We start from the raw sequence: 13458 nt of genomic DNA, 5'->3' as shown, positions 1-13458 counted from the left end.
CACAGGGAATTTTTAGGGCAGTGAAACTATTCTGTATGATACTATAACAGTGGATACATATCATACATTTGGCAAAACCCATACAATGTACAACATAAAGAGTAAACCCTAATGTAAACTATGGACTTAAGTTTATAACAATGAATCAATGTTGGTTTGTCAATTGTAACAAACGTACCAACTAATGTACAATGTTAATAATAGGAGAAGGGGGCGGGAGGGGGTATATGGCAACTGTACTTTCTTTTTTTTTTTTTTTTTTTTTTTTTTTTTTTTTTTTTTTTTTTTTTTTTAATTTCTTATTTTATTTTATTTATTTATGGCTGTGTTGGGTCTTCGTTTCTGTGCGAGGGCTTTCTCTAGTTGCGGCAAGTGGGGGCCACTCTTCATCGCGGTGCGCAGGCCTCTCACTATCACGGCCTCTCTTGTTGCGGAGCACAGGCTCCAGACGCGCAGGCTCAGCAATTGTGGCTCACGGGCCTAGTTGCTCTTTGGCATGTGGGATCTTCCCAGACCAGGGCTCGAACCTGTGTCCCCTGCATTGACAGGCAGATTCTCAACCACTGCGCCACGAGGGAAGCCCGGCAACTGTACTTTCTGCTCATTTTTCTTAAATCTAAAAACACTCTAGAAAAATAAAATCTATTAATTTTTAAGGTCCTGATATTTTATAGTAACATTTTAAAAAATTTTTATTTATTTTATTTATTTTGGTTGGGCCGGGTCTTAGTTGCGACAGGTGGCCTCCTTAGTTGCAGCACATGTGCTCCTTAGGTGCAGCATGCATGTGGGATCTAGCTCACTGACCAGGTAGGGAACCCGCATCCCCTGCATTGGGAGGTGGATTCTTAACCACTGGGAAGTCCACCACCAGGGAAGTCCCAAGGTCGTGACATTTTAAATACACTCGAAATGCTAGGTATCCTTTTTATTGCTTTTAGCTTTTTTTTTTTTTTTTAATTAGAAGTTCAGTCTCATTTTAGCTGTTTGCATTTTAACATTTACAATGGGGTTGATGGATTAAATTACAAGGAGCCACAGATTTTATACAAGTAATGACAAAAAGAACAAAAAGATTATGTAAACATAAACTGAAAGAATGTTTCTGTCAAAGTATTCCCACTCTACTCTGAATGGAGTCCCAGAATATAAGCAATCTTTGGTTGTTCAGATATTCAAGATGAATCGTGGCACAAAAAAGGAAAATTTAGTAATAATTTTTTCACGGAACATGTCATCATGTTGTGTCTCAAAGCTCTTCCCAAGGGTAACCTTACCCCAAAGCCCTGCTAAGGCAGCAGCCTAGGCTGTCACATTTTTACTCTGCACGCTCACCCCTGCCTTGTCACAACTAATTGGACCAGCATCAGGTACCAGACCATACCTAGAGCAGAACCAAAGATAGAGTCAGTGTCTTGAAGAGGGAGTTAGAGCTGGGGCCATGAGAGGTCATGTCAAACTAAAATTATAAGGAAGCAGAAACCATAAATAAGCAGAAGCTAAGAGGAATCCCTTCACTATATTTATCATTCCACAAATACATTTTGTGCACCAGTTATGCGCAAGGCACTGAATGAAGCACCAGATGAGTAAAGCAGAAATGTCTTTTGCCTTCATGGAGATCACAGCTAAGTGAGAAAAGAGAGAGAGAGAGAGAGAGAGAGAGAGGGAATAAATAAATTAATTAAATATTTATAAAATGTGATCAATGCAAAGAAGAAATTAACATAGTATAGTGTTACATTGGGTTGGTCAAGGAAAGCATTTCTGAGGAAGTGATGTTTAAAGTGAGGAATGAAGGGGGGCTGGAAGAATATTCCAGGCAGAATGAATAGAGTGTGTGAAAACTCTGAGAGGAGAAAAAGCATGGCCTTTCCTGAAAAGATGCCCGTGTGGCTGGAGCATATTTGGTAAGGGAGAGAGTGGCCCAAGATGAGTTTGGAGAAGTTGGTGGGAGATAGATTATGCAGGACTATGTAAGTAAGTGTGATAGGAAGCCATTGAAATGTTTCCCATGTTTAAAATTAGTATTTAGAAACAGAATAGATGTTGGGGGTTGACGATGGACATGGAACCAGGTAAGGGATAGGAGTTACTTGGACAAGGGTATTGCAGAGGAAATGGAGAGAAGTGGACATAATGTGTACTTTTTTAATATAAATTTATTTATTATTTATTTATTTATTATTTTTGGCTGCGTTGGGTCTTCATTGCTGTGCGCAGGCTTTCTCCAGTTGAGGCAAGTGGGGGCTACTCTTCGTTGCAGTGTGTGGGCTTCTCATTGCAGTGGCTTCTCTTGTTGCGGAGCACGGGCTCTAGGCACGCAGGCTTCAGTAGTTGTGGCTCGCGGGCTCTAGAGAGCAGGCTCAGTAGTTGTGGTGCACGGGCTTAGTTGCTCTGCAGCACGTGGGATCTTCTCGGAGCAGGGCTCAAACCCATGTCCCCTGCATTGGCAGGCGGATTCTTAACCACTGCACCACCAGGGAAGCCCCTCAATGTGTATTTTGAACCTAGTTTGTGAAGGACTTAGTGATAGACTGATGGTAGGGAGTTTAGGAGGCAATTGATGGATGTTGGTGCCATTTGCTGAGTTGGTGAAGACATAGAGTAACAGTTGTCAAGAATGTATCAGTTAGGAGTCAATTAGAGAAGCAGAACCATTATGAGTATTCTGGAATAAGGGGTTTCTTATAAGAATAAGAATTTATATGCTGGGAGAAGCAATGGTCCAAAAGGAGAGTTGGAGAATGAGAGCTGAGTCACTAACCAGCCCTTCTGAAGCCTGGGTGAATAAGGAGAACTTGCAGAGGAATCTGGGAAGCCTGGCACATCCAGTTGGTGGGGGGGGACCATGAAGGAGGACCAGTGGAGAGCTATGTGGAAGGCTGTTTTGTGGTTGGTGGCCGGCTTGGAGTCATTGTTGGTTATCAGTGTTGACAGTTGGGAAAAAGAGCTAGATATGTACCAGGGAAGAGAGATATCAAGCTGAAACCCACCTCTGCATCTCTTTTTCACTATTTAACCAAGTTCTTGAGTAGCTTTTTTTTTTTTTAATGTTTCTTCAGTTTCTTTTAATCTGGAGCCAAACTGTCCAGTACCATAGCCACCAATCCCATCTGGCAAATTAAATTAATTGAAATTGAATAAAATCTAAAATGCAGTTCCTCAGTCACACTGGCCACCTGTCAAGTGCTCACTAGCCACGTGTAGCTACTGACCATGGTACTGGACAGCACGGATGCAGAACATTTCCATCATCACAGAAAGTTATATTGGACAGCACTGATCTAGAACAATCCATTTGCATTTTCAATTGTCTTGTAGTAAATGTATTTAAAGCCATGTGAATGGATATAATCACTGAGGTAGAAGAGTAGGAAAAGAGCAAGGACAGGAAGTCCAAGCATTGATCCCCAGAAAGATCAATTTATAGAGAATGAGTAAGCGAGAAGCCTGTAAAGAAGCATGAGGTGGAATGGCCAAAGAGGTAGGAGAAAAACCAAGAGAAAGCAATGTTTCAGAAAAGAAAGGAGGGTGTTTAAGGAGGAAGTGGTCAACTATGTTGAATGAATGCAGTTAAGAATTGGGGTAAGGTGGTGGCGCAGCGGTTAAGAATCCGCCTGCCAATGCAGGGGACATGGGTTTGAGCCCTGCTCCGGGAAGATCCCACACGCTGCACAGCAACTAAGCCCGTGCGCCACAACTACTGAGCTTGTGCTCTAGAGCCCGCGAGCCACAACTACTGAGGCTGCGTGCTGCAACTACTGAAGCCCGCGCGCCTAGAGCCCGTGCTCTGCAACAAGAGAAGCCACCGCAATGAGAAGCCCGCGCACCACAACGAAGTGTAGCCCCTGCTCGCCGCAACTAGAGAAAGCCTGCACACAGCAATGAAGACCCAACAGATCCAAAAGTAAATAAATAAAATAAATAAATTTTTAAAACAACATTAAAAAAAGAATTTGGGGTAAGAACTGGAATAGAACTTCTTAAGAAGAGCAGTTTCAGGAGAGTGACATGCTGGCAGAGTGGTGTAAGATTAGATTAGATTAGATTAGAGTGGTGTAAGGGGCCAAAGAGAGGGGAACGTGGAGGCAACACAGGCAGACCATTCTTTCGGGGCCTTTGGGAAAGGGCCCCAGAGAGATGTTGGTTGCTTAAGGGGGATGCGGGTTCAAGATAGGTTTTTTTTTTTTTTTTTGGCTTGTCTTGTTTGTTTGCTTTTGTTTTTAAGATGGGAGATATCCTATCTATAGATATAGATAGATAGATATAGATATAGATATATATCTTTCTGTCTTGTATATACACATATATACCTGTGGATGAGGTCCCAATAGAAAGAAAAAGGTTGAGGAGAGAGGAGTTGAAAAAAAGGAGAAAGGTTTTGGAGAAGCAAGAGCGAAGAGAATAGATGTAAAAATAGTAGAGATGAATGGAATAGACCAATGGAAAGCAGAAGGAAAATAAAGCAAATATTCAGAGATGGGCAAAGATAGTCTGAGAAAGGTCACACACAGCAAGAGAGGAGGCACAAACCGTCAGGCCTTTGAGCCTCCTTGGTCCTGTGTCCTCGCCAGGTCCAGATCTTGTAAGTGTTGACTGGACAATCGTTCTATCATTGAGTCTCAGATTCCTCAGTCCCCTCCTATGAATGCCCACCCCATCCTATGTGTCCTTTAAATAATACTCTCTTTATTTGGCTAAATTGAGTTCCTTGATCTAGCACAAAATGGCCAATTAGAACATACCCATTTATGATTTAACCATTTATATGAATCAATTGAATTATTGTGTCTATTTTTTCATCATAGCTGATAAAACGTGACATAACTGACTAGTTCTTCTCTCCTTGTATATGCATAGTGGTAAGTCAAGTGGTTAAAAGGCCAGCAAGAAAGGTGTGAGGAAATAAACATCCTAGATAACTGAATCACAGAATCTTCCAAGAAGAGAAAGAGAATCATAAAGCTTTTCAGGCTACTAACCTGTATATCCTCAGTCTTGCTTTTATTTTAAATATATTTTATTGTTTTTTATTATAAAAGCTAACATATAGTCCTGATAAAAATTCAAGCATTACATAAATATATAAAATAGAAGTTAAAATGTCCTATAACTTCATTGCCAGAGATGGTTACCGTATAAAAATACAAATGGTATATATTCCTTCCGATTTTGTCTCTCCAGATACTAATATTAAATTCATATATTTGACAATAATGGTTTCCTATTATATATGTAATATTATTAATATAACTTGATTTTTTCACTTAATATGTATATTTTGGACACCTTTACCTACCTTTCACAATCATTATTAATTATTGCAATATTATACTCTTACAATAATAAATATATTCATATCCTTCAGCTGACAGAATTGCAACATATAAAGCATATTGAATAGTTTTTTACTACAGGAAACATCTAGAATGCTTGTTCTGTATTCAGATGTTAAAAATATGTCCAAATGACAAGGCTTGTTCACATTACTAATGTACTTACTCTGATTACAGATGACAGTAATATTTTGATCACATGGTCATTGGTTGCACACGAGTTCAGAGATACCTTGAATTCTTTTGAAGTCTGCATTTGACAATTCAGTCACCCACAAGCTAAACATGAAATGTAATAATAGTGTAACAGCATATTTTAGGCTAATTCCAAAGCCAAAGCCAATTTGCAGTGTAATATTTACAGCAAAATTTATAGACTGCAGCCAAAGCTGTACTTAGAGGCACATTTATATAATCTTACATGTTTCCACTTTGGAAAAATATAGAATGAAAATAAATGAACTAAGCATAACATTCCTATCAGAAATAAAGCACTATGAAATAATGTAAGATAAATTTTAAAAAGGAAAACCAGAAAACATTAATGGAAAAATAAAAGAAGAATGTAATTGATATATATACCCCCAAACTATCTTTCCTTTTAAAGAAACAGTAAAGCAAACAAATGTCAGGCAGTCTGTTTGGGGAAAGAGGGTGAAAACACACTTCAGCAAATAAAGAATGATAGTAGAAGAAAAAAGATTATTTTTAATGATGAATATTTGTGTACTACTTCATAATACCTGGATATAGGTTTGGAAATATTGATAAAATTGAAAAGTTTCTGGAAAAATATGTTATCAAAATTAAGTGAAGTAGAAAATAGAGACTTAAAAACTATGAGAGAAATTGAAAAAGTATTTATAACCCCTCAAAGGGTTTTTGGCCTAGATAGTTTGAAGAGTGGATTCTTTCATGGACTATATAATTACAATGTTATATAAACTGTTACAAAAAATAGAAAAAGAAGGAAACTTTCTTAGTTCATTTTATAAAAGCATCATGATATAAAATCGTGATATAAAACCTGACAGAGTACGCGCGCATGTGCGCGCACACACACCGCCACCCCCACACAAGCATACCAATTTCCATTACGAAAAGAAATGTTAAAATCCTAAATAAAATAAGTACTTACAAGTTAAATTCTACAATTGATTAAAAAGAAAAAACAGTAGAGTTTATCCCCAAATACCTCCTCTATTACATCACATCAATAAGTCAAAGGGAGGAAGCTATATATTCATTTAGATAGATGCTAAAAGGGTGTCTGATAAAAATAATATCTACTTTTGAATTTTAATAATAGTAACCTAGAAATTGAATAAAACTTTCTTACAATAACAAAGAATACTTGTGAAATCCAGGCAATATCACACTGAACACTGAAATATTAGTGTTTCCATTAAAGTAACGCATGCAAAAGGAAACCTGTCCTTATTACCATTATTTAACAAGTGCTGGAAATTCTAGCAATTAAAATGAGATATGAAACAAATAAGAAGCATAACTGTGGCAAAGAGAAAATAAATGTATCATTATTTACAGATGATAAAGTTGTATACTTTTATTACTAGTAAGAAAGGTCACTGAAGTAGCCAGATAAGAAAGCAATCACCAACACATTAGATTTCCTATATAACAGCAATAGCTGGTAATAAAAATATGGTGGAAAAGACTTCTGATTTGCAATAGAAATGATTTCACACATGTGTATATTTACACACATAGGCATACACAAACATATAAAACATTTAGTTACCTTTAAAAGAAATATGAAGATCATATATCAGAAAAATTACAAAATTTACCCTGAGTAATATAAAAATAAGACATATAAATGGAGAGAAAGAGCATAGCTCTGGATGAGACTGACTGAATATTGTAAAAATTGTCAATATTTCCTAAATAAATCTAGGATAATAAACATCTGGAAATGAAGTTAGCAATATATGTCAAGGACTTTAAAATGATTATATTCTATTATCCAGTTATAGTTTTACTTCTAGGGCTTTATCCTAAGAAAATAATCATAGACCTTGAAAATATTCAAGTCCAAGGGGGTGTATAGGTAATAGTGTAATGTACTCTACATAGAAAATAGAAAAAAAATTTAATTCAATGCAATATTATTATTGAGCACTTGCTGAATGCCACATTTTGTGCTCAAAAATGGAGATACAGATGAACATTGTCCCTTCCCTCACAAGACCAAAAGTCAGATGAGTTCAGTGATAGGGGAAAGATGCTGTTAGAGATCTTAAGAAGAATGACTCACCTGGATTTAGGGGCCAGAGAAGGTTTAGCAAAGTATCACAAACTGGGTGGCTTGAAACAACAGAAATTTGTTATCTCATAGTTCTGGAGGCCAGAAGTCTAAAATCAAAGTGTTGTCATGGTCATGCTCCCTCTGAAACCTTCCATGCCTCTTCCTAGCTTCTGGTGGTACGTGGGCAATCTTTGGCTTTCCTTGACTTGCAAGCATATACTCTAATCTCTGCCTTCATTGCCCCATGACATTCTCTCTGTGTCTCTGTTTTTGTATGACCATCTTCTTATAAGGACACCAGTCATATCGGATTAGGGCTTCACCCTAATCCAGTATGACCTCATCTTAACTAATTATGCCTGCAACAACCCTATTTCCAAGTGATGTCACATTTTGAGGTACTAGGGTTTAGGACCTCAACATGTCTTTTTGGGGGGGGGCAAATCCTGATTTAATATCTGTTGAATGAATGAATGTGATTTGGAGAACTGGAGGAGGAATTTGCCTTAGATCAGAGGAGGGACACCATTCCATTGCAGTAAGAGGGAAGGAAAAAAAAAAACAGTGGATACATATAATGGTTGGTGTAAGGAAATTGTCATCCGAAGTCTTCAAAATTCTCCATGAACAGGAGGGTGAAATCTCTGCTGAGGTGAGGGGAAAGTTGAGGCAGAGGAGGGAAGAGTTAAGAGGTGTGGAGGAGAAAGAAAGTCAGAAATGGGAAGGAAAACTGACAAGGGAAAAGAAGAGTGCTTAGTCGCATTGAGGGCCTGCTTGGGGTTGGAGACCATGAACATATAGTGGCACAAATCTACCTGCTGTGTGATTTCTGCAGCAAGGCAAATGGTTGGATTCATCCGTAGTTGGGGTATTGCCAAGTAGTAGCCAAGGAAAGAAAACAGGGATAAGGGGACAGGAAATATTGCAATGAGAAGCCCATTGATAAGCCCATTGATATGTAATGAAAGGTTCTTTTTTTTTTTTCAATTGAAGTATAGTTGCTGTATAAGTTACAGATGTACAATATACTGATTCACAATTTTAAAGGTTATACTCCATTTATCTTTATTATAAAATATTGGCTATATTCCCTGTGTTGTACAATATATCCTTGTAGCTTATTTATTTTGTGCATAGTAGTTTGTACCTCTTAATCCCCTACCCCTATGTTGCCTTTTCCCACCTTCCCTCTCCCCCCTGGTAACTGCCAGTTTGTTCTCTGTGTCTGTGACTCTGTTTCTAGTTTGTTATATTCACTAGTTTGTTGTATTTTTTAGATTCCAAATATAAGTGATAGCATAGAGTATTTGTCATTCTCTGTCTGGCTTATTTCACTTAGCAAGTCCAAGTCCATCCATGTTATTACAAATTGCAAAATTTCATTCTTTTTTATGGTAAGTATTACACTGCAGAGGGGTGGGTGTGTGTGTGTGTGTGTCTGTGTATCCTCTTTATCCATTCTTCATTATCGTCTTTTTAAAAAAATATTTATTTATTTATTTATTTATTTGGCTGCACCAGGTCTTAGTTGCGGCATACGGGATCTACATTTCTGTGTGCTGGCTCTTTAGTTGCGTGGATCTTTAGATGCGGCATGGGGGATCTAGTTCCCTAACCAGGATTGGAACCCGGGCCTCCTGCATAGGGAGTGCGGAGTCTTAACCACTAGACCACCAGCGAAGTCCCCATCTCTGTCCTCTTTATCCGTTCATCTGTTGATGGACACATAGGTTGCTTCCATATCTTGGCTATTGTAAACAATGCTGCTATGAACATTAGGCGGCATGTATCTTTTCCAATTAGTGTTTTTGGGTTTTTTTTCGGATATATACCCAAGAGTGGCAGTGCTGGGTCATATGGTAGTTCTATTTTTAGTTTTTTGAGAACCCTCCATACTGATTTCCACAGTGGCTGCACCAATTTACATTCCCACCAAGAGTGAATGAAGAAGTTTCCCTTTTCTCCACATCCTCGCGAACTTTTGCTATTTGTGCTCTTTTTGATGATAGCCATTGTGACAGGTGTGAGAATGGCTATCAACAATGTGATATGTGATGCTGAGAACTACATTTCATTGTGGTTTTGATTTGCATTTCTCTGATGATTAGCGATGTTGAGCATCTTTTCATGTGGCTGTTGGCCATCTGCATGTCTTCTTTGGAAAAATGTCTATTCAGGTCTTCCGCCCATTTTCAATCAGGTTGTTTGGGTTTTTTTTGATGTTGGTTTGTATGAGCTGTTGATATATTTTGGATATGAACTTCTTATCAGTCATGTCACTTGCCATTATTTTCTCCCATTCAGTAGGTTGTCATTTAGTTTTGTCATTGGTTTCCTTTGCTCTGCAAAAGCTTTTAAGTTCAATTAGGTCCCATTTGTTTATTTTTGCTTTTATTTCCTTTGCTTTGGAAGACAGAGCCAAAAAAATATTGCTATGATTTATGTCAGAGAGGTTTCTGCCTATGTTTTCCTTTAGGAGTTTTATGGTTTCCCATCTTCCTTTTTGGTCTTTTTTTTTTTTTTCTTTTTCTATTTTTTTTTTTTTTTTTATTAATTAATTCATTTATTGGCTGTGTTGGGTCTTCGTTTCTGTGCGAGGGCTTTCTTTAGTTGCGGCAAGCGGGGGCCACTCTTCATCGCGGTGCGCGGGCCTCTCACTATCGCGGCCTCTCTTGTTGCGGAGCACAGGCTCCAGACGCGCAGGCTCAGTAGTTGTGGCTCACGGGCCTAGTTGCTCCGCGGCATGTGGGATCTTCCCAGACCAGGGCTCGAACCCGTGTCCCCTGCATTAGCAGGCAGATTCTAAACCACTGCGCCACCAGGGAAGCCCTTACATTTAGGTCTTTAATACAGTTTGAGTTTACTTTTCTATATGATGTTAGAGAATGGTGTTTGTTTGGTTTTGTTTTTGGCTGTGCTGCACAGCTTGCAGGATCTCAGTTCCCCGACCAGGGATTGAACCTGGGCCATGGCAGTGAAAGCCCGGAATTCTAACCACTAGGCCACCAGGGAACGCATGAGAATGTTCTAATTTCATTCTTTTACATGTAGCTGTCCTATAATGAGACAACTATTTGTGCATGAACTACTTTGCCACTCTGGTGAAGCCTATGGACTCAGTCTCAAAATATTTTTAAATGCATAAAACAAAATATATGGGGTTGCATATGAAAGCCCTTCCATTAAAATATAGTTGCCAAAATATTTAAACAAACCAAATGTGTGCTACAGTAATGTAGCTATGATCTGAATGTTTGTGTCTCTCCAGAACTCAAATACTGGAATCCTAACACCGATGTGATGGTGTTAGGAGGTTGAGCCTTCCAGAGGTGATTGGGTCATGAGGGTGGTGCTCCCATGAATGGGATTAATGCTTTTATAAAAGATACCCCAGAGAACTTCCCTGGCAGTCCAGTGGTTAAGACTCCACACTCCCAATGCAGGGGGCCCAGGTTCGATCCCTAGTTGGGGAAGATCCCACATGCCGAGTGGCATGGCCAAAAAAAAAAAAAAGGGACCCCACAGAGTTCTCTTACCCTGTTTCACTATGTGAAGATACAATGAGAAGTCTGTGAGCCAGAAGAGAGCCTTCACCCAACCATGTTGGCACCCTGATCTTGGACTTTCAGCCTCCAGAACTGTGAGAAATAAATTTCTGCTGTTTATAAGCTACCTAATATGTAGTATTTTGTTGTAGCACCCTGAATGGACTAAGATAATGTGCTTCTTTGCATTAAACAACAAGATCTGGCAGCAGGCTTAAAAAGGAGCATGATTTTTAGGTAGAAATAAACATAAGTGAAAATTTTTAAGTATTTCTATGTGATATGCACTGTAATGTATATGAAAATAGCTGTGTTTTCTGTTGTTGACAGCACCATAGTACTGCTAATAAATCTGTGGTATATTGCATTCATTTATTATTGAAGGAAATGCTAAACTTCAATTAGTGTTTAGTGAAAATAAAGACATAGATTTTCCCTATCCACATTCATAGACCCCTCGAATTCTACCCATGGCTCCTCAGAGGCCAGTGGATCCCAGATAAGAATGCTGGGTGTGGAGGGATGGTGTACAGGAAGTCAAACAACTGAGAAGCCAGATTGTTTGGACATTGATGTGTAGACATTGGGAGACAGATGACATAAAATAGGACAGCAAACCTGGTCCCAAACTCTTCAAAATCAATAAGGGGCAGTAATTAGAAAGCTGGAAAATAAAAACCTTAAGTCAGAACAAAGGGTGGCAAGCCAGGTGGGATGAGCCTAAAAAAATCAGGGGGTTGTACATAAAAATGGAGGAATAATTGTCAAGAAGTGGCAGCAGGAAGCAAGGAAGGTATTGACCTTAACTTCCACATCGGAAGGAGAGAACTTAAGAAGCCTGTAGGGGCTTCCCTGGTGGCGCAGGGGTTGAGAATCTGCCTGCCAATGCAGGGGACACGGGTTCGAGCCCTGGTCTGGGAGGATCCCACATGCCGCGGAGCGACTAGGCCCGTGAGCCACAACTACTGAGCCTGCGCGTCTGGAGCCTGTGCTCCGCAACAAGAGAGGCCGCGATAATGACAGGCCCGCGCACCTCCATGAAGAGTGGCTCCCACTTGCCGCAACTAGAGAAAGCCCTAGCACAGAAACGAAGACCCAACACAGCCATAAATAAATAAATAAATAAAAATTAAAAAAAAGAAAAAAGAAAAAAAAAGAAGCCTGCAAAGGGAAGCAGTGCCCTGAGGGGAGAACCAGATTTTAATTAGTGCAAGGAGGTAGAAGGAAGGCACAAAAACATGGTTAAGGACATGTGGTAGTTTCTTACCCTGTAGACTGATGGTGGAAAAGATTAGGAGGCTCACTTATACATATATATACATTCTTTTTCATATTCTTTCCCGTTATGGTTTATCACAGGATATTGAATATAGTTCCCTGTGCTATACAGTAGGACCTTGTTGTTTATCCATCCTGTATATACTAGTTTGCATCTGATAATTACAGCAGTAACACGTTGTAAATCAACTAATACTTCAATAATAAATAAATAAATAAATAAATAAATAAATAAATAAAAAGATTAGGATAGAGGAGGACACCTGTTGGGGGGCAGTTTGGACTAGAACGGCTGCACATCAGTGTGAGAATATATGTTACCTGAGGCATTTAATTCTTGGATGGTAATATAAACCCACTATACAGAGATAATCAGTGCAGTATTACTGTTTGGAATTTTTATTGCTGTATAATTTGTCATCATGACAAAATTCAAAGCAATCGAAATTTCCAGTCTTTCGGAATTAAATATCCGTTAAAATGAAATGTTCCTGGGAATTCCCTGGAGGTCCAGTGGTTAGGACTCGGTGCTTTCAGTGCTGGGGGTGGGAGTTCGATCCCTGGCTGGTGAACTAAGATACTGCGCGGCCAAAAAAAAAGGAAATGTTCTCCATGTTGCCAATGAGTAGAAGAATTTCTAATGGTATTGAAAATTGTCATTATAGAATATTAAATAAAAAATCAGGAAAACAAACCATACAGTAAAATTTAAATTTTATTAAAATTTATATCTACATAGAAAAAGACATTAAAATTTTTTTACAGTGGTTTAACTCTAAACGGTGGAATTGTGAGTTATTTTAATTTTATGCTTAATGTTCTCCTTATTTTTATCTTATAAGATACTTTTTTATAAAAAATTATAATTTTTAATAGGTAAAAAAGAAAAAATTATAGCCTTTAGGAAATTAGGTACATTTAAACACCCCAGAACCCTATGCCTAAAATTGAAAAAAAAAAAACCATATTTTACTTACCCTGGAAGTTTGTGTTCTGCAGATTTGTTCTTTATTCAGTTAAAAATTGA

This window comes from Balaenoptera musculus, chromosome 12, assembly GCF_009873245.2.
Source record: "Balaenoptera musculus isolate JJ_BM4_2016_0621 chromosome 12, mBalMus1.pri.v3, whole genome shotgun sequence".
Lineage (NCBI taxonomy): Eukaryota > Metazoa > Chordata > Mammalia > Artiodactyla > Balaenopteridae > Balaenoptera > Balaenoptera musculus.
Note: the sequence above shows the minus strand (reverse complement) of the source record.